General features: G+C 43.1%; 1 protein-coding gene across 2 annotated transcripts in view; it reads right to left on the bottom strand.

The window, feature by feature from the left end:
• The window catches only part of GRIK2 (glutamate ionotropic receptor kainate type subunit 2), a 614,149-nt gene that overhangs the window by 567,346 nt on the left and 21,375 nt on the right, over positions 1-25,428 (bottom strand). Inside the window, exon 1 of one of the 2 annotated variants that reach the window (XM_067546520.1) lies at positions 1,258-1,353. The exons of the other annotated variant lie outside the window; for it this stretch is intronic. The gene's annotated coding sequence lies outside the window, so the exon portion shown is untranslated. Of the gene's footprint in view, positions 1-1,257; positions 1,354-25,428 lie in introns of those variants that run through there. 2 annotated transcript variants of the gene reach the window in all.

Below are 25,428 nucleotides of genomic sequence, written 5' to 3'. Positions count from 1 at the left end.
GAACGCAGTAGCCCACTGCAACACCTGACTAACCCCTCCAGATCTGTAGACAGAAGTATTGCAGATTTGCTGACAAATCAGTAACCTGCTCCTCCCCTTTAAACGTTTGCCAGAGGACTAAAATGAATGTTGATGTTATCAGTTAAAAACACATTGCGGCCCACTTGCACTCCACTCCCACAAGCCATAAAAACGGTAAGTCCCCCCTGTCTGTTATTAGCTAAGTCCAGGTTTATAACCAAGTTTCTGCTGCGCCGATGATTAATGACATTTTAAGATGGTAATTAATTTTTTAGCTGCTGGAGAGACGTGCATCCTAATTAACGAACGGAGTATGTGATAGATTTACTTGTTCAGGCACTTTTGGACTTCACTACAATGCATTCCTTAGCATATTTTTAAGCAGCAAAAGCAAACATTTATGGCTTTACCCAGGCATCAGCTTCTACTCCCCTCAGCATCAGGGAAAGGTGGGGGAAAGATTTTTCTTTATTCTACCAAAAAGTTTCTAAGAAAATTGAAGGGAGTTTTCCATTTGAATGCATTCCTTCATTTTCACTGCACACGGTGTCATAGCAATCAGGATTACACTGGTGGAATATAGAAAGGAATGTTTCTCATTTAATACGGAGCGCCTGAGACACTAGTCAGGTTAACAATGGATGGTTTCTGTCCACCAAGATCTCTTACTATTAAGTTAGAGCACATGTCTCATCCTTTCTCTTGATATGGCAAGCCTTCCGCCAAGGAGCGCGACTTGATGTCTTTTTAAGACAAAATCAACATCATCCTGGAGAAGTAAGCAAGCAGGATCAGAAGAGGAGATTAAACCTCTGAAGCTTTTGATACTAACTCGGATTCTGCCCTGGCACATGGTGATTAGAGAGTCCCGGATAACCAAAGCAACAGATATCTCAGGGATACTTTGGGAGAAGCTGGTGGTGTGTTGGATCAGCTTTTGTTGCCCTAACCGGGGGTTTGCCAACTGGATGACTGATAAATAGACAGCCAGTAGCGATCTGGTATGCAGCAGTGCCCAGCTCAGCCAGCTGCAAGCCGGTCTGGATTTGTTCAAATGCCACTTACAACAAACGATGCCCAGTGCAATCACCATCCCGGCCGCAGCTCTCCTGCCCCCCATCCTCTTCCCCGGCCCCCTCCCCCTTACGAAGAAAGCGGGAGAAATAACCAAGCACTGCACTACAAGAGCCCCGGGAGCAGCCCGATGTCCTGCCCCGAAGGGGGAGTTCTCCTTACCTTGCGCGGCGGACAGGTGCTCGGCTGGGCTGGCCGTGCGCGCGGAGCAGGCAGAGCCGGGACGGGCGCTGCCCACAAAGGAGCGCAGCAGCTGGCAGGGCGGCCGGGACCGAGGTGCAGGCGGCGCGCGGAGCGCTAGTGAAAGCAGCAGCGGCGGCGGCGGCGGCAGCAGCTGCAGCCCGGCACAGAGACACGCCTCCTGCCGGGAGCGCTGCACAGCGCCCTTTAAAGGCACAGCGCTCCTTTTTCCGGCTCCGCCGCCGCCGGGCCCCCCAAGCACCCCACAGCCACACACACCGCTCATCTCCCACCTTTCCCTCCCCGAGATGGGCCTGCCTCAAGCTCAAGTCCAGCGGGTGGTTGCTTGTGATCCTGCTCTTTTGGCTCACCTCCCTCCACCCCCAGGCCGCTGCAAACTCTGCCATCGCCTCCTGGGACAGAGCTCTGCCCTCGCATCTGGTGCCAAAGGCATCCCCCAGCCGGATGCCACATTTTCGCTCGGGGCACCGCAGAACCGTAAGGCCGATCCGGTCCACCAAGGGGACTATAACACACATGGGGCTTGTGACCTCGAAGACTTGAGCCAATCACGTAGCAACCCTGGATCTTATTTTTTAAAAGGGGAGGGAGAAGGTGGGCAAGAATCAGTGGGTTGAAGAGCCAAGGAACTCAACGTGTCCTTATGTGCAAAATACCACCCAGAAAGCGGAGTTACCTATCGCCTGCTGTGAATAGGGTCTGCATTTATTCTTCAAGAGCAGCTGTCTTGGGGTCTAGGGATTATTAAAATGTACACCTCTAGTTCCCTTTGGCTACATCCCGGTGAGGGATTCATCTTGCCCTCCCTGCTTGTATACACAGTTCTAAAAGTCGGAAGGGGTTGAGTGCTGGCCAGCCCCCCCGGCACTGATGAGTCCCAGCACTGCTCCAGACTGCAGGAGGAGGGGGGGGGGGAAAGGATGCAGAGGCTGGAAGAGTGAACTGGGAAGTTCGGAGCCGCTAATGGGAAGATCTGATCAAACATCTACTCTCTCCCTCTCTGACTTGCTGCCCAACTCGACCTGACCCGTAACATTACAGGAGTTCGCTTCTCATGTGACTAAAGCTCAGAAATGAACTGGAGAAGCAAAGGAGCCTTTCCCAACCAGCAACCCCCAGCTCTGGCCTGATTTAAAGCGTCGCTGCAGGCGTGCCAACGCATTCCGCGCCCCCTCGTTTAGGTTCCTATGCAGCATTACAAGAGTTTCCCTGTTTTCCCATTCTCCCTCTGTTTTCCGCCTCCCACTTGAGACCCGCCTGGAAGCTTTCCAGGAATTCCCCTGCTTTACGTCCCGATTCCCAGCTCAGATATGCCCGGCAGCTTTAGAGGAACTCCCCGGCTCTCCGATCTGCCCCTGTGCTCTCTCTGTTCCCTACCTCCGCTGCGACCTGCAGCGTTACGGATGTTGCCCCCACCCCAAGTGCTGCTCCCAGCCCCCAAAGAGCTGCTCCGAAATGACAAAACTTCTTCTCCAGCTGCAATCAGTCAGCTGGTTTCCAGGGGGCGGTGGGGCGGAGCCTCCGACAGCATCAAAGAGTTCGTTTTTTGGGAGCTGAAAAGCTCCTGTAATGAAGTAAACAGCAGACGTCTTGTGCAGAGTACATAAATAGTCAATGACTCCATTGTGCAGCAGCACGCCGCCAGTACAGACGCGCGGCTGACTCGCCGCGATGGGGCTCGGGTTGCTGTGACTTGCAGCTTAATCGGGCCCAGTACGTAGCTTAATCGCTCACTTCCAAGGCCGACAGAAAATTCATGAGTCGCTTCCTTTGCCCGAGGCTGTAATGGAGATAACTTGTGTACAGCCCAAATAAACTCGCGTAGGAAAACACCTGGATTCACTTTAGGAGGTAAAAAAAGAGGCTAGGGATGAGGGCTGAACAAAAGCGGGGCGCTCAAGTTTCACCGGGTTAGCTGAGAAGCTGAACCCACTGAGGTCAAAGAGAAAGGAATCAGGAGGGGGGGCATTGACTGGATCAATCAAAAGATCTCCACGACGATGCAAACCGGAGCTGAAATGCATGGAGGCTACCGCTTCACAGCAGCGAGAGACTGGTGATCGCGTTAAATCAACAGAAAACAATAAGACTTTGATCTCAAGTGACTTGATAATTCAGCCCACTTTGGTTTATTAGTTATGATTATTTATCATTAATTGTCATCCAGAATCTTAAATCAAAATATTGACTAAGAGGCGAGTATAAAAATATGTGACTCTGGCATATGTTTTGGGGAGGAGAAAAGGGGAGAGAGGTAGAAAGAATGTGGTATTTCCTTTCTTAAAATGACATTGATATTCAAGGTTGACACATGGGTAAGCACACAGTTTCACCTCTATTGTTTCTTTGCAAAGAGATTAGTTATTTCACATCTCCCTTTATGGCCCAGGATGAATTAATATGCCCAAGAGAGCTATCTCCTGCCCTTTCCAGCAATGTCTTTCCCTAAATCTGTATCCCCTATGAGACATGAAATATCAGATTCCCAAAAGCCTAGGCAATATTAGTAACACTTATCATCCAGAGATCTTAAAGTACTTTACAAAGATGATATTAACAACATTTTCCAAATGTGGAAAGTTGGGGTGAAAGGAGTTAAGTGACGCACAAGATCACACCTCAAATCAGTGGCAGACTGGGAAGAGATAGGGAAACAATGAGCACTGGCAACATGGATAGACTACTAAGGGTCATCAAGAAACTGTAGCTCAAAGTTATCAGGGAAAATAATGGCGTAAATCAGAGCTCACAGTGTACCAGAACCTGACCTGTTTGAAGCAAAATAGACAACAATTAATTAAAACAGAACTCATTGAGATTTTTCAAATTTGTCTTCTAAATCTGAAACCGCAGACCTTCTCTCCCGCTACCCCCTCCCCAAATAATCAATTTTCACACACAAAAATCAGATTTTTCTTCACTAGTTACAAAGTGGCCAAAATTAATTTTTTAAATTTTGACTAAAAATTACATTACCATTTCAGAACAAAATGGCTGATTGTTTTGCAAATATCGTAATGAAAATGTTTTCTATTGTTTGTCCAGCTCTGCTGTTAAGAACTTTGGATGGAATTACATGGAATCCCACATTCCTATGTCCCATTGCATTAATGATAAAATAGTACTACTGCCCTTACATATAAAAGTACTGTAGTTACTTATCATAAATTACACAATGTATTCTATACATTTTTATCCCTGATATAAATTAAAATATTAAAATTCCCATTGAATTAAATTAGCATTTGAGGGGTGCAAGGGTGAAGCTCTGCACTGATCCCCTGGAAGCCAATGACAAAAGTCTTACCTGAATATTCAATATACTAATATCATTTCCCTTCTTTCTCCTTTAATGCTGCTAGACATCTTGAAAGGGTTCATGATCCCCCAAGTAGGTTTTCTTGGAGCTTTGTGGACAGAGCCTAACCTAGTCAGGGACAAACTGGAAGAGACTGACATTTTGGAGGAGTTCTGAGGAATTCTGCTTGAAATCAGAGGGCTGACCGGGAGGCTGAGGACTGTAGGTCCAGTGTAAGGATTGCTGAGTCAAATGCACGGATTAAATTCAGGACTTCTGGATGTAACAGGATAGGCCTCTACTTGAGCTAACAGACCAAGTCTATTAGCTCAGTGTCAGTAGCAGACTCATCTCTCCATACTTGATCTAGATCAGGGGTAGTCAATAAGTGAACTGTGGGCCAAATCTGGAGTCCCAAACACTTTTGAATGGACCCCAAAATCTTTTTATTTACTTATTATCATTATTTTTTTAATTATTATTTTCTCTGGAGTCTGGACCTTGACAATACTTTGACCGAGACATTTGGAACTTGACAACAAATAATTGACTACTCCTCGTCTTGATACTCAAGAGGACAAAGACATTTTGTATTAGCATGACCTACACACACTGTCTAGACACAGAAAGTCCTCCCAAGTTTCAGAGACCTACAGCTGTTCAAGTCCCTATATAAGCCACCACTTGTAACACTTGAAATGAGACTCCTGATCAGGTTGCCTACAAGGACACTTCCTGGACCTTGAGACAAAACATGTGTCTATATTGCTTCACTAACAAAACAGGTCATTTTGTTTAGATGCAGTAGCAGTCTCATATGTCTCCATACATGACCTAGCCACTAGAAGGACACAATAAGCCACATTGTGTTAGCATGGGTTACACCAGGAGAGTGGTCTTGGGGATTACATACAGAAGTGAATTTGTAATTGATTTTGTTTATGTCAGTGTGTTATACAGTACTGTTAATTTTATTTTATTAAATTCTGCCTGACTAAATGATATCTTGCCTCACTGACTACTATAACTTAATTGAAAAAGACAGCATCAAAAGTATTTTAGTAAAACAGTACAATATTCACCCTGTCTAGAAAAGATGGTAGTTCTTTTGGTAATTCATATGTTTGGCTCCTTACATGATTTAGGTACTGACTGTCTGAGAACCTGCTTCTCTTCCCTTGCACTGTCAAGGCAGATAAGTTCATCAGATAAGCTTTCACTAAAAGTGTCTGGGGCAGGACCTTTCCAGACAGAGCCCATAACTCTAGAAAGAGAAATGGTTACTTACTGTACCTCTGGTTCTTTGAGATGTGATGCAGACGTGTATTCCAAGCAGGTGTGCACATGCCAAAATGGAAACTTTTGCCTAGCACTACCCATAGAGGGGGCAACACTCATTCCTCATGCCTGCAGTCCCTTTGTACGGGGACATTTTAATAGACCAGTAAAAGGGCCAGAAACCACTGGATAGTGTAATATTGATTATCATAATTTGTTGATAACAGCAGCCAAAATCAGTAGGCCTTTCTGCAGGCCTGTGCAGCAGCCCAAGCCTTAGCATGACTAAGCCAGAAGGGGAGGGTTTTGAGCGATCACAGAAAGGGAGCCCCTTGCTCAACCTTTGCCTGACTGTGTGCCCCTCCCTGATGAAGCCTCTGGTGGACGTGCTGGGATCTGTCTTTTAGGAGACAAGCAAGAAGCTTATCTATGCATCCTCTCTAGGACATGTTTGTCAGGGCCTCAAGATATGCAGATTCTGCAAGAAGACATCTAGTTAATTAGTACTCTGTGGCGACTTCTTGATTAGCTTTTGAAACTGTTTGCCCAACAAGATTTTTTTCTTGATGTGTTATAGTCTACTAACAAGTATAAATGGGGGGAGAGGTTTGGACTCTTTGGGATATCTTCTTGGACACAGATTTTAGGGTCCCCCAATGGCAGCTAGAAGACTCACTCAAAAGCCACTTCAAACTTCGGTAATTATTGAGGGTTGGAGGTGTTTTACACACGTCCACAATGGATTAGTAAGTGCTTGAGACTGAGTCAAGTTTGGCTTTTAAGTGAGAGCACTCTTGTATTATACTGTTGCTATCAGTCCATCTATCGGCTGGATGGCCGTGTCTCCATTTGATTTATATCCTGACACCACCTCACACAAAGTAAAGTTACCAAGAGCTCTGGGTTGGCAGAACCCCAGGTAATACCTCACCTAGCTATATGAGGCATCACTGTCCCGACCCCCCTCAGTTCCTTCGCACTGAATGTCTAGGGGAAGACTCTGATGCAGAGGGGACAGAGGGTGGGTCGTAGAATACACTTCTGCATCACATCTCAAAGAACCACAGTTACAGCTTCTTCTTCTTCAAGTAGATGCAGACATGTATTCCATGTAGGTGACTCACGAGCAGTACCCCCCCCCTCCATCTGGAGGCGGAGCTTGGAGTCTATCTGAGTATGGATCGCAGGATCATTTTTCCGACATCAGCATATGCTCTGGAAGAAGCAGTGATCATGTAATGGTCCATAAATTTATGTATACACAACCATGTGGCCACTCTGCAAATGTCCAATATAGAAATATCATTGAGGAATGCTATTGACATTGCCTATGCTCTCGTCGAATGAGCGCATAGCTGCTGAGGAGGCGCAACTGATGCTATCTCATACGCAGTGTTGCTACAAGACGTTATGCATCGAGAGATGGTCTATGCAGGGACCGCCTGTCCCTTCATGCAGTCCACATATGATATGGACAGGTGGGCTGAGGCACGAAACTGTTTAGTTTTGTTCAGATAAAAGGCCAGACAGCATCTAATATTTACTGTATGGAGGTGTGGCTCCTCCGGGGAGGAATGCAGCTTTGGGAAAAATACAGGTAAATACACCACCTGGTTCAAATGAAACTCAGAGACCACCTTGGATACAAATTCCGGGTGCAGAGTGTTATCCTGTCCCTGGAGAACTTTGTGTAAGGAGGCCCTGCCAAAAGGGGCTGCAACTCACCCACCCTCTTGACAGAGATAGATTATCAAGAATGCAGTTTTCTAAGTGAGAAGGGGCGACAGGAAGCAAGGGGCTTGAATGGAGGCCCCATTAGAGCTGCTAAAACTGTGTTCAGGTCCCACAAAGGGAATGGTTATCAGACGAGAGAGTGCAGGAGGAGAAGACCTTTCAGATTTCTCATCATCACAGCATTGGAAAAAAAACAGTTTCCCTTGGAGAGGGGGCATGAAATGCTGATATTGCTGCCAAGTACACTCTCAGAGAATTGCCAAGCTTGATTCCTGAAGGTGTAGCAGGTATTCCAAGATGTCCTGGATGGAAGTCCACATCAGATGGGCCCCATAGGCCCCAAAGACTCTTCCACTTCGCTAAGTAGGCTATCCTAGTAGAAGGTTGAGTAATACCTGTTGGACAGCCTCCGAGCAATGCTCTTCCTTCTCATTCAGCCATGGAGCAGCCACAGTGCAAGGTGCAGGGAGGTGATCACTGGATGCTGGTTGTAGCTGCGGTCCAGTGTGAGGAGGTCAGGAAGGAAAAGCAGCAGAATGGGAGGCTAAACCAACAGAGCAAAGAGGTCTGAGAAGCAGCACTGTTTTGGCCAATCTGGAGTGGGCTCCTCCTTTGTTTGTTCACATAATACATTATGGTGGTATTGTCAGTACGTGAACCACTGCATGCCTGATATGTCCTGGAAGGCAGAACATATGTTGTGGATGGCCCAAAGGTCCAACATGTTCATGTGGAGTGAGGCTTCCTGTTGCGACCACAGGCCCTGCACCTTCAGTGAGTCCAGATGTGCCCCCCAATTCCAGATGGAATGTGGCAGTAACCACTCAGTTGATTGGGGAGTACCAAGTAAAGGGGACTCCTTGGCACACATTGCAAGGGGACTCCACCAGTGCAAGGACTCCAGGACTGGTGGAGGAAGGTGAACCAACTTGTCCAGAGAATGCAGGGCAGAATAGAAAGCCATTCTGAGCCACGTCTACAGAGGTCAAAGACATAACATGGGTGCAAGCAGAACAGGTGGCCCAAAAGGCTCAGACTCACGTGGACTGTTGTGACTGCAGACTGAAACATAGCTGTTGAATCACCTGGAAGCAGTTGGTCAGCAGGAGCACCCTTGACTTCATGGAGTCTAACAGGGCCCAATGTACTCTATTTGCTGAATGGGAGCCCAGGTTGAGTTCACGTTGTTTAGAATGAGATCCAAATGTTTGAGGAAATGTAGCATAATGTCAATGTTGGTGAGAACCTCCTCTCCGGAGTTGCCCTTCAGCAACCAGTCATTGAGGTAGGAGAAGGTGTGGATTCCCTTCTTCTGAGAATCCATGACCACTGCCATGCATTTGGTGAAAACGTGGGGGATAGAATAGACACCAAATGGGAGAACCATGTACTGAAAGTGATGTTCTCCTACTATGAAGCGAAGAAACTTCCTGTGACACAGTAGAATGGCCACATGAAAGTAAGTGTCCTGAAGATCGAGAGCAGTGAACTAGTCATTCTGAGGTAAAGCAGAGAGGGTAGCTGAGAGAGTGACCATGAAGAACCTCACGTATTTGATTAATTTGTTGAGTCCATGAAGGTTGAGGATGGTCCTCATGCTGTCCTTGGATTTTGGTATCAGGAAATACTGACCCTATGCCCTATGCCCCTGGTTTTGTCACAGAACCTCCTCCACTGCTCCCAACGTTAGCAGAAAGCTGACCTGCTCAAGGCACAATGTGTTGTAAGGGAGTCCCTGAAGAGAGATGGGAGAGGGCATGGATAGGAACTGGATGGCATAGCGTGATCTGACAGTGTCTAAGACCCAGCTGTTGGAGGTAATCAAGACCCAGGCACTGTAAAAGCAGGCTAGCCTATCCCCAAAGGAATGGAAGGATGCTGAGGGGGGAAGAACAACAACTGGAACAGTGCTCTGGACCAACAAGTCAAAAGGGTGTTTAGCAGGTACAGAAGGAGGGCAAACAGACTGGCCGGGCACCAAGCTCCAGTGTTTCTTCCTGTGAGAGCTGTCCCTCTTCCAAGGAAGTCTTGCTGTCTCAAGGGGAAGGGCTGCACAACAGGATGCTGCAGCCTGTGTGGCTGTTGTTGCTGCACCCCATAGTGGTGTCTCTGCGTGGGCAGCATGTACACCCCTGAAGACCTTAAGGTAGTCCTCAAATCTTTAAAGGAATGTGGGGTTTCATCAATCTTGTCTGAAAACAACGTCTGGCCCTCAAAAAGCATCCAGCGCGATCCCCGAGCTTTGGAGCCAGGAAGCCCTCCTCATTGCTGAGACCTTCACCCTGGACAAGGTGAATGTAACATCAAGGGCAGATTACAGAGAAAACTTGGCCACCAAACATCCAAAACTCATCATGAGAGGCCTCAGACAACTGCTTGTCAAATTTGGCCATAGCTGGCTGATTGAGAAAGTCCTGTTTAGACAGCAAAGCTTGCAGGTTCGCAATCCTCATCTGTAATGATGAGTAGGTGTATATTTTTCTGCCCAAAAGGTCCAAATGCTTAGAGACTTTGTCCTTGGAGGTGGATTTGAACCTGCCTTGCCAGACTCTGTCATTCAGTGCCATGACCACCAGAAAGTTCAGGGCCAGATGGGAATAGAACCCCTCATATCCCTGTGCAGGCACAAAATAGTGCTTCTCCAAGTGCTTAGCCACTGGCAATATCTAAGCCAGTGTACCAGGACTCTCGCAGGTTCAAGGAGCACCTCATTAATAGGGAGAGCTATTCTCCCTAGGACAGAGGGCTGAAGATTGTCCATGAGTTTATGGGTATTTTCCTGGAGAAACTCCGCTTGAATACCAAGGGATGTGGCCACCTGGCATAAAAGGTCCTGGTATGCCTAAAGTCTTCTGGGCTGGAAGGGGAGGATGAACCAGGACTCACTGCATCATCCAGGGATAAGGATGAGGCTGTTGGCTGAACCATAGAGGTTCATACCTCCTGCTCCTGAGGTAACATCTCCAGACAGGGAATCTCCAGCAGCTTCACAGGAAGGGGAACCATGTATGCTTGGGCTTGTGGCTGATCCGTGTTGCACGAACAGATGATCTTGCTTTTGACCTGGTCGATGAGTGAGACCTCCGGGAGCCAGGAGTTTCGCACTGAGCCACAGGGGCCACTGGTAGGGGTAAGGCACTGGTGGCCAGTAGGCAGCAGGCCAGAGGCCTCCATCCTGGCCTCAGGGCAAATGCTGACCTTGGTAGGCATGGTGGTGTATTGATGGCTTTTGGACTTCCTCCAGAGAAGTGGAGTGGGAGGACAAGGATCCCGACTCTGAAACAGAAGAATCCCGGGACCTTGGAGACATCGGGGGGGGAGCAACTCCAGAGGGGACCAACAGGCGATCCAGCTCATCTGTGGCTGAGAACGAGGTTGGAATCAGCTCTCCTGATGTAGTTGGCACCACTGGTGCTGAATATATCTATGTCGCCGGCAGAATCAGTCCCAGTGCAAACACTGGTACCGGAGCATCTGAGTCTTGGAGCATCTTGATGGCGAGGGTGGTGACAACCGCCATGAAAACTTCTTCCACGTCTATTGTGTTGGTGCCCAAGAAGGGTATCTGGCCGGTACTGGAGACCCCAGTAATGGTTCCAGTGCTGTGTCCATGTCAACCTCCAGGAGGGGTGCTTCCTAGTGCAGTACCAAAGGACCCAAAATTTCAGTGGCATGCTCCAACTGGGCGGGGCCACCACAGGCGTCAGCCTTGCAAAGTCTTGGACAAGTGGTAAAGACAGGACTGAAAGGCTGTCTAGGTCTGCCACAGTTTGGTACACTCACATCACAGACACCACTGGTAACAGCATCACTCCAGTCAATACTGGACTCAATGGATGACCGAACTGGAGTTGACAGTACGGGGTTTTTGCCCTTCCTACCCTATACCAGTGGTGGGTCACACCATCACGCATGTTGGAATCGATCCCGTGCTGGTCTGCACTCTTCTTAGGGGAGACAGAAGAGTCCCTCCGGGACCTGGAGTGCCCATAATTGGTCTTGTGAGACCTCTTCTTTGGTGCTGACAACGGAGAATGGCTCCTATGTCTCTTTGAAGAGGTCCCTGCTCCAGAATGTTGAGGCAGCAGCACTTTCTGAGCCTGAGAGAGATCTGCAGCCCAAGGATGGCTTTAGTACTGAGTCAGGCTGCATGGCCTGTTCAAGCAGGTGCTGCTTGAAGCAAAATCCTGCACCACTCAAGTCCTCTTCTTGAACAATCTGCAGATTGAACAGTGCTTTGAAGGTGGGCTTCGTCAAGACAGAGCAAGCATCGCATGGGAGGGACACTGTTTGGAATTACCACTTCACACAAAGGACAATGCTTGAACCCCAGGAAAGGGCATCAGCGGGAAACACTACCGTTAACACTATATTCCATAACTTTTTTTAGAAAGTTAGAACTAAATAAACTATTATCTATGTACAATGAGCTAGGCTAAGAGATGAATGCAAAGTTGTGAAACAACAGCCACACAGAGCTCCGATGCCCGCTGACGGGTGATGAGAAGGAACTGAAGAGGGTCGGGGTGGTACCATCTCATATAGGCAGAGGAAGAGCTGCAGGCATGAGGCGTGAGCACTGACCCTCTATCGGTACGGCTAAGTAAAAGCCTCCAGCTTCGGCACACAGACACTTACTTGGAATACACGTCTGCATCTACTCAAAGAAAAACTCACTTCTCCCATTAGTTCCAACTAACCTTCTGGGCATGTTGTAAAACCAATTTGTTTATTGCTTGTGAGGTGAAGTGATGTATTGTATACTAGTAATAGGGCTTGAGCACAAAGTTTATGTTTAGATTTCATCCACATTTCCCCAGAGTCTGAGTGCATTTTGATATGGGTGTTTGTTTCTGCCATTTTTTTTAGAGATAGTGCCATTCACAAAATTCAGATCCAGATTGGGACCCAAACTTGTTCAGGCCTACCCTGAAATATATTATAATCTATTTTGCAAGGAGCCCACATTTTAGTTATTGCATCATAACAATATTTAATTCCCTGTTTCCAATGAGATCCCTTCCCAGAAATTATTCTTTGTAAAAGACAATGAAGAAAATCAGATACTTGGGAATATGAATCTCTACGGATTTAGAGGATGTGTATTAACGTAACTTGGCAACTGGCAAAGGTTAAGGAAAGCTACAACTCCCTGTCATCATCTGTAATGCCCCAATCCTACAACCGGTCCTTCATGTATGGCCACATGGAGCCTTACTGAAGTGAATGGGACAATGAATGAGGGGCAAGGATCCACCTATGTGTATCCAGTTCCAGGATCAGGGCTACATTTATATCTGCCCCAGAGACAACCATAATGGGCACATGTTTAAAAACATTTTAAAAAATGAAATAAGTAAGTCTTACAAACACAACACTTGCAATCAATAATATAACGACTGATGGAAATATAGCTTTTGGCCAACTGACAAAAAACAGGAAAACTGCCCTTTTACAGTGATACTTGACAAAATTTAGCAAAACATAATAAAACATAAAACTTCAATTGGTGAGAAAATTATTTTTCAAGTGCCAGGTTTTTTGAGAAATGTAATTCAATAAATGGACAGTATGCTGATTAAAAAGTATCTCCAAAGTAAGACAATGACAAACAGAGGAGGAAATCTAGATCCAAAATATTAGAGTGCATTTTTATTAATGAACAGTCCAAAAAACAGAATCTTTGGTTTTAATTTTCAATAGACTTATTGTTCCAATAAAATTAAAACTCTAATAATAATTAATATACAATTGTAACAGGTTGCTTTGATCACTGCTCTACTTTTTCCCATCTGACTCAGAATACCTATACTAAAAGATTAACAGTAATAAAGCATCAGTGAACTGCATCAATATACTTATATAGCAACTTAAATTAGCTATATACTTAACAATCTCTCCAGATTTTGAGGACTGTGGGTTTGTTGACCACATTTACAATATGTAAAGAGAGGATTTTTTAAACGGATGGGAGTACTTTATGTTCTGATCATTTATAGACGTTATTTTCAGGGGGAAAAGACACTAGAGAGACAATTTATGTTATATATTGTTCCAGGTGTCTAAACTTGAAATAATAATATAAACATGACTGATAGTTGATGTGTTTGTGTTTAATGTAGTGGTAAGAATGGCAGTCTATGCCCACATTGTGACATCTTCAAATATCCAGCCTTTTCAACTACACCATCTGTTATATATTCAGATCAATTACAATTCATCCCTCCTCTCTTTGATTTAGAAATCACCAAGAATCAATTGTCAGGATCCAGATATATGGCATCTCACATCACATAATAGCTACACTGTCCAAAGTCAAGCACTAAGTTTTAGCTACTCACAAAGCACAACTGTCAAGAACAGGACCTTTGCACTGACTTTTACTTCTCAATGTCAAAAGGCAAATTCATCCCTGTGCAGAGAATTAGCACAAGGTCTATCTACTATTTTAGTCTCATTGAAGATTTTGAAACTAGATTTACGTGAAATTAAAGTGATGCAAAGACCTTGTGTTGTCTCTCTCCACAGGAATGAATTCCACCCAAAGAGAGCATAAATTTCTAATCAACCTTGAAAATTATTTTACATAAGCTATACAAAGTAAATTTGATTCATTTCAAGTGGACAAGGAAATTGGACATCTGATTGACCTCAGCAGTTTGTCAGTTATGTAAAGTTATTCCTATTTGTGAAAATATTCCTAAACCCATGTTCCTCCTCAATATGTTTTTTTATTTATATAGAAAAATCACATAACCTGACATTACATTTTAAAAAAGAATCATGTTTTTTCTTAGTAAGTGATGTACATATAATATGGAAAAATAAAACACATTAAGTAGGTCATGCAAACTCCTACTTATCCAATATGTTTTCACATTTTATTAAACATTTTTAAATGCTCCTTGGCTTTCCTCATCTCTCTAATGTCTCACTCATTTTTTGTTTGGAGGAATAAAGGATTCCATTTTATTTGGATTTCTTGGTGCTCCAATAGAAAAATGAAGTCTGAGCTTTAGGGTAAATATCTACACCATTAAAGTTAATAAGACAACCATATGCTTAATTGTATTTAAATGCATTTCAACTTAAGGCAATATATGGACATTTTTATCTGAAGAGTATTTCGATGCTCTAACAGAGGTGGGGAAGTGTGGACCACATTTCAAAGATAATGGTTGTATGCCTATATGCCAGTTTTGGCCAGCTTTGAAAATGACCTAGTTATTTTGCTTATTTATCCCCTCATATTCTCAAAAGGTTTCATTTTTCAGGATAACTTTCTAAAGCAGCACATGGGCAAAGGGCCAAGGAAGGACATTTTTTATGGTTCAGTAGTAATGTAAATACTGCTGAACTTGAAGTTTTAATCTTTGACAAAACCTCTTTCATTGTTTTACACACCACATTAATACTTATAACATTTAGAAATTCTTTTAATCATAATTGTTCCCATGAGAAGATCAGATACAGAGTCAAATTTTGACTATTCCCCCCCCAAAAAGCAATCTAAGGACAGAGAGTCAAATACATCCCTGTTGTAAAACTCCATGTCAGGATGGATTTCTCCCACTGTCCCAAAGAGAAAGTAACCTAATATTTTGACCCAAGAAACAGAAATTAGTAAGGTGGAAAGAAAATACTGTGATTTTCTATAGGCTCTTGTGGCAGTGAGGTGGAATCATGCTAAGACAATAATGTGGAACAAGATTTTTTTGAGACCCTTTGAGGTCATTACAGGTGAGTGAGGAGAACCAGACCAGGCCCTTTGACATTTTGGAGATGGTGATTAAAGATGAGATATCCCCATTGTGCTATCAAGGAAACTATTTTATTCAGGTTCTTATGCCACACTCATCACCATAGTATTTGAAGATGAATTCCAGAGCATTCTTATTCACCCTTCCACTGAGAAAAGGGGAGGAGAGAGATTCACTACACAAAACTTGAGAGACAGAAGCAGACTTCCAGGTCAGCAATTTCCTTTATATTTTTTCCTGTTTCCCTCACTCTCAAAGGCCTAGGTTGTAAATAGCTCTTCCTCTGGACAAGAACGACTAGACACAGCTTCCCTCAGAACTTGTCTGTAGTAGCTCAAAAGAGGTCATTCAAGAGCAAAAAAAAGGCACCCTGTCTCATGCCACAAAGACTGAAAATGTCACTCAAACTTAGATCCTCTCCTTGTGGCAAAGAAAGATATTGCCATTAAACCTATAAACCCTAGCAGTGTCATATTTTGTAAGGGGGGAGATTGAAAAGAGGAGAATAAAAACTCGGGTTAGCCTGGTTTATACTTCTTCAGCAATTTTAAACTTGTGAAAAAAAAGCTTGTAAAAATAACACCCCACCCTCTCATCCCCCGACACACACACACACACACATCTATTGGGTCTTGTTTGGGGTTCGGACACTGGGAGTGCCTGTTCCAGTGGAGTTGTCTGATTCAACTAGATAGCAACCCCAGCCTCTTTTATGTAAATTCCACCCCTCATGTCAAGCAGCGCATTTCTTGTGTCTGGTCCACTGGGCCTCATCTGGGATAGAAAGAGATCTTCGTTCTCAAAGGGAATGTTGAGCTTCTCTAGTCATCTATGTTCAGCTCCTCAACAGGGTTTGTAGCAGTGTTTTAATGGGAAACCAGTTACAGAACTGGGGATGTCAGTTTACACTGTAGGCCTATCATGAGGTGACTTGTTTGTCCACCTGCCATTAGACAGACCTTAATACAGGAGTAGTCTCTCACGTCCTGTGGATGCAAGTCAGTGACACTGTGCTTTCTAAATGGATCTGAGCCTCCCTCAGCCAGTCTTCTCTCACTAAGGTCTGTTCACAAGCTGAATGCACCAGGGCTTCTGCCTCTAGGTTGTTGATGTTCATACATGGTGGTCAAGGCCAGGGAAGGTCAAGATTGCCTCATAATTATACTCCACAGTCAGGCAATCTTTTTTGATGCACCCTTCCTGGCTGCATTGGAAACAGATCATGTTCCCTGATGAATCCTGCAATGGTGGTCTATTCAGGGCTTCAACCTGGCTTGGCCCTCAAGTTCTGCCCTTTGGAGAATGGCGTGGGGAGTAAGCCAAGGCCAACCTTCAGTATGAGGTCTTTTCTGTCAGAGGTGAGGCTGGTCTCTGTCCTGTGGCCTCAGAACAGCCATTCCCCCTTTGGTCAGCCCTTGTTGACTTAGGAGAGGCAAGTTCAGTCCTCCCAGATTGGATTGGTGGGTTGTCAACCTTGAAATAGTTTTCGGCTAGCCTCACTGCTCCTTCCAGAGCCTCTGGTTGGTGTCTTTGTTCCCATTTACACACTGCAACAGGGACAGCCCAGAGGAGCTGTTCGAAGACAACCGGGCTGGCTATCTGCTCATCCTGGCCTCAGGCCTCATCCACTTTCAGCCAACATCCTTGAACCTCTGTGCCAGGACCCGGGGCCAAATGGACGGATTAAATTGTTGCTCTCTGAAATGGCAATTTTAAGTCTCTTCACTTAATTTCAGCTGGTCACATATGGCTGCCTTCACCATTGGATAGTCAAAAGCAGCCTCTGGGCCCTATCAGCAGCTTGTGGTTCTCTAGTCAAAACAGATCCTAGTCAGATGCCCATGTCTTGGGGTCCTAGCAGGCACAGATGGTGAGACATTTGAAGGTCTCCAGGCAGGCCTCTGGATTATCATCTGGTCCCATCTTGGACAACAGGGGCCAACTTGTCCCATGAGCCCTGGCTCCAGCCAAGTGGGGCAAAGCTGTCTCGGTGGGTGCCCTAATCAGAGTGTCTAGCTGCTGTTTTTGGGTGACTATCCACTGGCTCTGTTGTTGAGCTGTGGCCTAGGCCTCCTGCTGTTGTCATTGGGTGGCTGCTTGCAGCTCGTTTAGCCATTGCCAGGCCTGTAACAACTGTAATGTCAAAATCTGCATCTGCGGTTACCACTCCTGTGCTGCTGCTTCCTGGTCTAAGGCTGTTGGGCTACCATTCAGAGCACTTCCTCCATCTTAAGCCTTGTGTATCTGTGCTACGGTTCTGTGGAGCAAGCGCAGTGAGATTCCCACTTCTAATACCATGTGCAAGTTGGTGTGTTGGTGCAACAGCACTCCCACTGGCCAGGCTGAGTGTTGCACCTAAGTTCAGTCAACCTGGCAGTGCTGTCAGTCAGTTCCTGGTGCCCAGATCTAAAAATCCCCTCTGTTTTTAAGTTTCTCAGGACATTGATAGAGGAACCCAGGCCTGCCCACCTCACTGGGTTCTGGCTCAGGGCCCTTAAGCTAGACAGACAGAATCAGGACTTGATGACTCTGGCAGTGCCCTCAGCTCCTTCCTACTTCCCCTGGTTTCTGTAGGTTCTTCAGCCTGTTGGTCCAGTCATCCCTTCTTAGGGTGCTGCTTGTGAGTGGCTTTTCAACAGCTTGCTAGCAGGAGTTCCCTTCTCCTCTAGCTATCACCCATCCATCTAGTTCCCAGCTCTTTACTGTGAGGCTGCCAATCAGCATTGTCCAGCAAGACCTGCATTAACCCCTGGATTGCTGGGCCAGCCTGGGGTATATACACCTCATGACAGGCATGCTATTAATGCAAAGTGTTATATTGTTAATTACTATTAATTATTTCTGGTGTCCCCCAGGCCATACTATATACATAATCCTTGCTACAAAGTTACCAACCTATCCATCTGGGGTGAAGATAAGTAAATTACATTAATCATCCCTTTGCATAATCTTAATTTTCCCAAACTATTTTACATATCCCTTTCCCTTGTATATGCTCTGCAGTAAACAGAGAAAGCAATTCTGCAGGTTTCACATGTGTGTTAAAGCAGCAATTAAGTATCAACATGAAGTGTATATTTGGAGAAAAACAATATAACACTTTAAAAAGTTTAATTGAATGTTTCTTTGCTTTTTGAGAAGTACTGTTTGCATCAAACGGGATTTTGTGGGTTTTGTTTTTTGTTTTGTTTTTTGGGGGGCGGACTGAGAGAGCTTACTCTTAAATAGAAAAATAATTTAACCTGGAATGCCTATGTCCTGATTCACCATTGCACTACACTGTATGTATAGTCATTTACACCAACACAAAGTGTGAGGGTAAAATGCTATTGTTCTGATTTACTAGCATTTTATACCCACTTTGTATGGCTGTAAATGACTACACAAAGTGCAGGGCAAAGGAAGCCAGCCCCTGCAATCTGAGGACAACCACCAGAAAGTCATTCTTCATCAGAAACAACATCCAGTCTAGAGACTGGCTAAAAAGCATCATCGTTTACTAGATTTACCAGAAGCATCAGAGCATAACCTTTCTCATATCCATCCTTTCTTCCAATATTCATTTGCTTTGTCTTAGTACAATATGGTTGCATCCCCTGCTCTGGGCTCAACATTCTCTTAAGTCCTTTGGTAAGAGCACACAGTTCAGACACATGTAGAAATAAACCTGATATTTATAGTAGGAATGGTGGAGGAGGCAGCACATTATATCTAGATTACTACTTAAAAGTCTGACACTTCATTTCCGTCTATTCTTTCTTCCTGATCAAGACACACATCCGAACAGGAAGAAGAGGAAATAATGATGATGTTCCAGTCTCCTGCTCAATTAGCAGATCTCTTATAACTGAAGTAGATCAAAATGAAAACAAAAAGAGGACATACTGAGACATTATTTGAGAAAGAATCAGGCCAATGTAGAAGCAAAGCAGCATGAAAAATGATTCTATCTGCAATAATTTCTCAGTGATCACCATACAGTATGTCAATCAGTGAAAAAGCATCAGGGTCTCTTTTGAATGTTTGCCCTAATTCTTTAGTTGCTCATTTATTTTAATTTGGAAATGTGCAAATGTCCACAAATGATCACAAATTTTCATATAATTCCCTGCATTTTACAGTGGATAATACTGTGAGTCAGGTAGTTAGAGAAGTTTCAGGTTTTTAAGCAGTAGGTTGTCCCCCAGGTTTTGAAGATATAGCAATGGAAATAATAGCTGCATGTAGATTTGCCAATGTCAGGGGAAAGCCAGATAAGCCACTGCCTTATACTGTCTTAAAATGGTTGATCCACAGTAACCAGAAAACCAGAACAGGAGGGGAATAAATCACCTATATGGTATGGATCTGCAACCAAGAGAAGCACTTTTCTGTCTGATTAGTGCCTACTGAGGTTAATGAGATCAAGTTTTTTTCAGTTGAAAAACCTGGTGTGCAATATTAGATCAATTGCTACCTCTCCCCTTCTTTACAGCCTTTACAAAGCAGGTAAGGTGCAGTGAATATTTGTAAAGTCACAGTATTTCTAATCTTGCACTTCAGGCAGCTATCAGGTGAAATTTTCCAATTTTGTGTGTCCACATAAAATGGAAGCTTCTTTGTTATATGTAGTGAGTGGCAGTTTCAAAAGCATCTGATTGACTTGGGAACATAAGTCTCGTTGATCTGACCTATTAACATAAAATCATAGAAACGTAGGACTGGAAGACACCTCAAGAAGTCATCAGCTTCAGTCACCTGCACTGAGGCAAGACCAAGTAAAACTATACCATCCCTGAAAGGTGTTTATCCAATCTGATCTTAAAAACCTTCCATGACAGGGATTCCACAACCTCCCTTGGAAGCCTGTTCCAGAGCTTAACTACCCTTATAGTTAGAAAGTTTTTCCTAATATTTAATCTAAATCTTCCTTGCGGCAGATTAAGCCCATTACTTCTTAGTCTATCTTTAGTGGACATGGAACACAATTGATCACGGTTCTTTTTATAATAGCCCTTAACATATTTGAAGTCTGTTATCAGGTTCCCCTCAGTCTTTTTTTCTCAAGTCTAAAAATGCCCAGCTTTTTTAACCTTTACTGGTAGGTCATTTTAATAAACCTTATCATTTCTGTTGCTCTGCTCCGGACTCCTTCCAATTTCTCCACATCTTTCCTAAAGTATGGTGCCCAGAACTGGACACAGTGCACCATCTGAGGCCTCATCAGTGCCAACTATAGCAAGATAATTATCCCCCAGGTCTTGTATACAACACTCCAGTTAATATACCCCAGAATGACATTACCCTTTTTTTGCAACTGTATCACATTGTTGACTCATATTCAGTTTGTGATCCATCATAACCCCCAGATCCTTTTCAGCAGTACTACCACCTAGCCAATTAGTGCCCATTTTGTAGATGTATATTTGATTTTTCCTTCCAAATTGAAGTACTTTGCACATATTTTTATTGAATTTCATCTTGGTGAACTCAGACCAATTCTCCAATTTTCAAGGTCATTTTGAATTCTAATTCTGTCCTTCAGAGTGCTTCCAACTCCTCCCATCTTGGTGTCATTTGCAAATTTTATAAGTATACTCTCCACTCCATTATCTAACTCATTAATGAAAATATTGTATAATGTCTGGCCCAGGACTGACTCTGGTGGGACCCCACTAGCTATGTCCTCTTGGTTTGACAGCTGCAATAAGGGCAAGAGAGAAAGAGTTTGACAGAAAACCATTGATAACTACTCTTTGAATGTGGTCTTTCAACAGTTATGCACCCACCTTATGGTAATTTCATTAAGACTGTATTTCTCTAGTTTACTTATGAGATTGTCATGTGGGGCTGCATCAAAATCCTTACTAAAATCAGGGTCTACCATGTGTACTGCTTCTCCCTATCCCCTAGGCCAGCAGCTCTGTCAAAGATGGAAATTAGGTTGGATTGGCAAGATTTGTTCTTAACAAATCCATGCTGGCTCTTCCTTATAACCCTATTATACTCTAAATGTGTGTCTCTGACTATTTAAATGAACAAATAAGAATGGTATGTGGCAAAGTGTGATATGTCTAAGATAGTGTGAAAATTTCAGTGTGTGCATCTGTGTCATTTCACTGTGATCTTCTTGATCTCACTTTAACCTCCTAGATTTAGTATGCTTCCTGAAGAATAAATACTTTTGTAACTTCATGTGTTCAGTTATTTCTAGAGCTGTTTGGAACCTTTTTTGGCTAAATTAAATTTTGCTGAAGTGTGCGCTTCCATCATTAAAGGTTTTTAAGGCCCAGCTTAACAAGATGATTTAGTTGGGGTTGGTCCTGCTTTGAGCGGGGGTTGGACTAGATGACCTCCTAAGGTCCCTTCCAACCCTAATCTTCTATGATTCTATGATCAAAGCTGAAATGTTTTGTAGATATGTGTTGATTTCAGCTGAATTTTCATCAGGAAGATGTTTTCTGACCAGAAAGAGTGTAAGAGACCTGAATCATAAAGCTCACCTTTTCAATCTGAAAGTGGACATTTTGACACAATACCATTTTGTGAAAACATCTGAAAGGTTTTGGTTTTATTACAAAGCAGAATGAAAACAATTTTCAAAACAAGATTGAAAAAAATCTTGACCAAAGTTGCCACAAAGCAAGATTGCCATCCTCTGGACAGCAATTCTTATTTCTCAGATACTATTTTATTAGACACCAAGATTCTACATTGAGATTATTTCTTTATCTATGAAAATGTATGCACTGTAAATGCTCTCCTAATCTGCTGTATGTTAACACGTATAGTCTAAAAGGTTGAGGTAATTTTCTGCATTTAAAGTGAAGCCTGAGATTTAACTATATAGGCCAAATTTGTCTAAATAATAGTGGCCTGATTATCAGTGGTGATGAACATTTAGAACTCTCATTGACTTCAGGAGGATTAGGGCTGCCCAGCACTTCTGAAAATCAGGCCACTCATATTTATATCATCCATCCATCCATCCATCCAACAATGGAACTTATATAACCCACATTACTGTAGTATTTGAGTGCCTCCCAATCTTTAATGTCAATATTCCTGTGAGATGGGGAACTACTATTATTCCTATTTCCAGATAGGGAACTGAAGCACAGAGAGGCTAAGTGACTTGCCCATAGACATACTGGAAGTCAGTGGCAGAGCAGGGAACTGAAATGGGTTTCCTGAGTCCCAGGCTTCCACACCAACCACTAGATAATCCTTTCTCATATTTGGATGATAAACACAGATTTGCAAATTTATTGGTGTATCTGAAGAGCAAGAAAGTTGCTATATTTTTTACATTATTCTGGCGCATGTGAAACATGAAATATACTTGGAAACTGCAATTTTCCAAACATACGAGAAAGTTACATAATATCAATTGTCAACACACAATTCAAAACTGTGTGTCATGTCATGGATGTGATCATTAGCAGGATGGGCGGAAGAATTTCTTCATCTTTCATCCTGCAGAAGGAATTAATGGTTGAGATTCAAAGAGCACAGGGCCTGGTTGTTAGTGCATTCCTTAGTCCTCTCCTCATGCCCCTCACCTGCCATTTTTTCACTTTCCATGAAATAAGGAAGTCACAGCTGCTGTCAACATTGTACTTGTGAGTTGAATGGGTAGCTTGCAACACTAAATTGGTACCCCATGCATTACCAGCCAGCAAAACTAAAGGGATGATATAGTAGGATTGTTTCCACACACCCGAGTCAAAGTACAAAATATCAGAATAGAAAAACAGTCTCACGGTGGCCCAGAGTCTTTAATATACTTCTTATCTCTTAGTAATTAAAGGAAATAGTTTTTTATCAGATGTTTAATAATTAAATTCCTACAAGTGTTTCTTCTTGTTTTGTACTTCTGCCAGTGAATTACAGCCCAGCTTTTACTGAGAACCGACAATAACCTCACTACTGACAGACTTCATTTTGTCATAGAGACATGAAATTTATTCCCATTTCAGGTACAAGACACCCATCCTTAGCAGTCAGTCAAAGCACTTGTGTTCTTTCAAAATCTTTCAGTCTTTACATGTATTTTTAACACATTTCTTCTGCACAACAATAGAGTCCAATGTCCAGACATACACTTCACATGAGGCTCATCATAAACACATTTAACATCTTTGTTTGAAAAAATATATTTGACTTTTAAAACGGCAGTTCTTGGCCTTTATATGCTAAGGATGTTAGTTGCGTGTTGTGAATAAATATTCAGAAGGGAATACAGATACATCAACATTTAATTCATTTTGCTTGTCTCCTGTTCCAGATTTGTCCCTAGATCTCAGTAGGTGAATAACTAATTTAGCCCACAAGCTTATTTGGCTTAAATGAAGTTTTTTCTCTTATTATGTGAACTCGTAGTAATAAAAAATAATAATTTTAATAATATGGTTGAGGCCAGATCCTCATCGAGTGTAAACCAACATAGCTCCCTTGATTTTAGTGATTAGACCCTTGAAATATATAACAGCTGTATAATGTAATGTGATCTGGGTGTTCTTGAAAATATAATCCTTTGCTAAACTTGTTATTTAAACTTGTATCAATGAATGCTCTTATTTATTCACTCTAGTCATAGCTAAAGTAGAACATTTTAAATATGCTTCCTGTTACCATTTCAAAGAGACATGTATCCCCCAAGTTCTTTTCTGGAGAAGTCATGACACTCAATATATTCCCAGAACATTTTGCAAGTTTTTGGGCAAATGTATGCCAGAAAGTTGAACTAAGAAAAGGTCCCATATTGATGATTTTGGTATGAAGATGATACTCAATATTTTATATAACAAGGCTACTGGTAATCCATCTCCTTTATCACAAATGGTCTTGGGACTTAAAATATCTGGACTACACAGCTGAAAATTTTGCCACATCTTCAGTGAAAGGAATCTGTCTCCCTCTGGTTTTCTCATAAACATTTTGTTGATCTGCTGAGTTGAATACATTAATCAGCTTCATTTGTAGCTCTATAGAATTATGATTATTATATGGACAGAACATTTCAAATAAAATGGTAAAGATATTATCAATTGCTTTAACGCGAAGACTAAAATTTTGTACTTCAGCAAAATCATTCACAAAAAGTGGTGGTGTTTGGGTGGTTGTGGGTTTTTTTTTTTTTTAGCTGGCATTCAGATAGATTCAGACAGCTGTAGATAGCCCATAAAGCATTAAGAAACATTTTCCCTAATTCTATCATCAAAAGAGAAATGTCCTTTAACATATTCTCATTGATCTCACTGCCTCCAATCGAAATTGCTCCAGATGTCAGATTAACATGACTAGAAAAGAAGGAGCAATAGGCTGTGAGCATTTTGAAGCCTCTTGTGGCATACAGGTCTTGCAGCTGAGGCAGCACAAGGGCCAAGAGACAGAGGTGGAAGTCTCTCCTCCAGATGTTCTGGATTATGTTACCTGAGTCCACAGTACTTTGAAGTACCCACACAAATTCTCCAAAGTAGGGAATCCTCTTTCTACCTAATCATTCTGCTCCTCAGTTAGAGATGAGTTTTTCAAAATGACTGTGAAACTGAAACCAATTTTAGCTCAAAGAAGCAAACCTCTGGCTGTGGCTACATCTACACTTATGGCTGTCTGTAGAGTATAGGCACTGCACATGTAGCTACATGTTGCAGTGAAAGGCTCCAACAGTGGACAGGAAGAAGGGAACATAGGGAACTCAGAAAAACTAATCCAAATTAACTAAAGGTGTGAATTTAAACCTAAACCAAATTAAGGCCATTTTAATTCTGAATAAGAGTGTCCATACAGGGATTTAATGTGATTTCACATGCTTAGTTAATTTGGATTCATGTTTCTGAGTTCCCCATGTAGACAAAACCTAAGAGAGGAATATAGTCACCATGAAAATATGTAGTTTTTTTGGACAAATGGTCTTGGAAAAAACAACTATATATTACACACTGAAAACTATGTTAAAAAGCACTCAAAAGTTAGGAAGTGCCAGAATTAAGGTTGCTTGTGGAACCTTAATTCAAACATCTCTGGTGGTTATGCATTATGATACAGTCTTTGATTACACAATCACATATTTTTTCCCTG

The sequence above is a fragment of the Emydura macquarii genome, unplaced genomic scaffold (genome assembly GCF_026122565.2).
Source record: "Emydura macquarii macquarii isolate MOO-44397 ecotype Brisbane River unplaced genomic scaffold, CSIRO-AGI_Emac_v2 contig_1146, whole genome shotgun sequence".
Classification (NCBI taxonomy): Eukaryota; Metazoa; Chordata; order Testudines; family Chelidae; genus Emydura; species Emydura macquarii.
The sequence above is the reverse complement of the archived record's forward strand: the minus strand, read 5'-3'. Positions and strand labels throughout refer to the sequence as shown.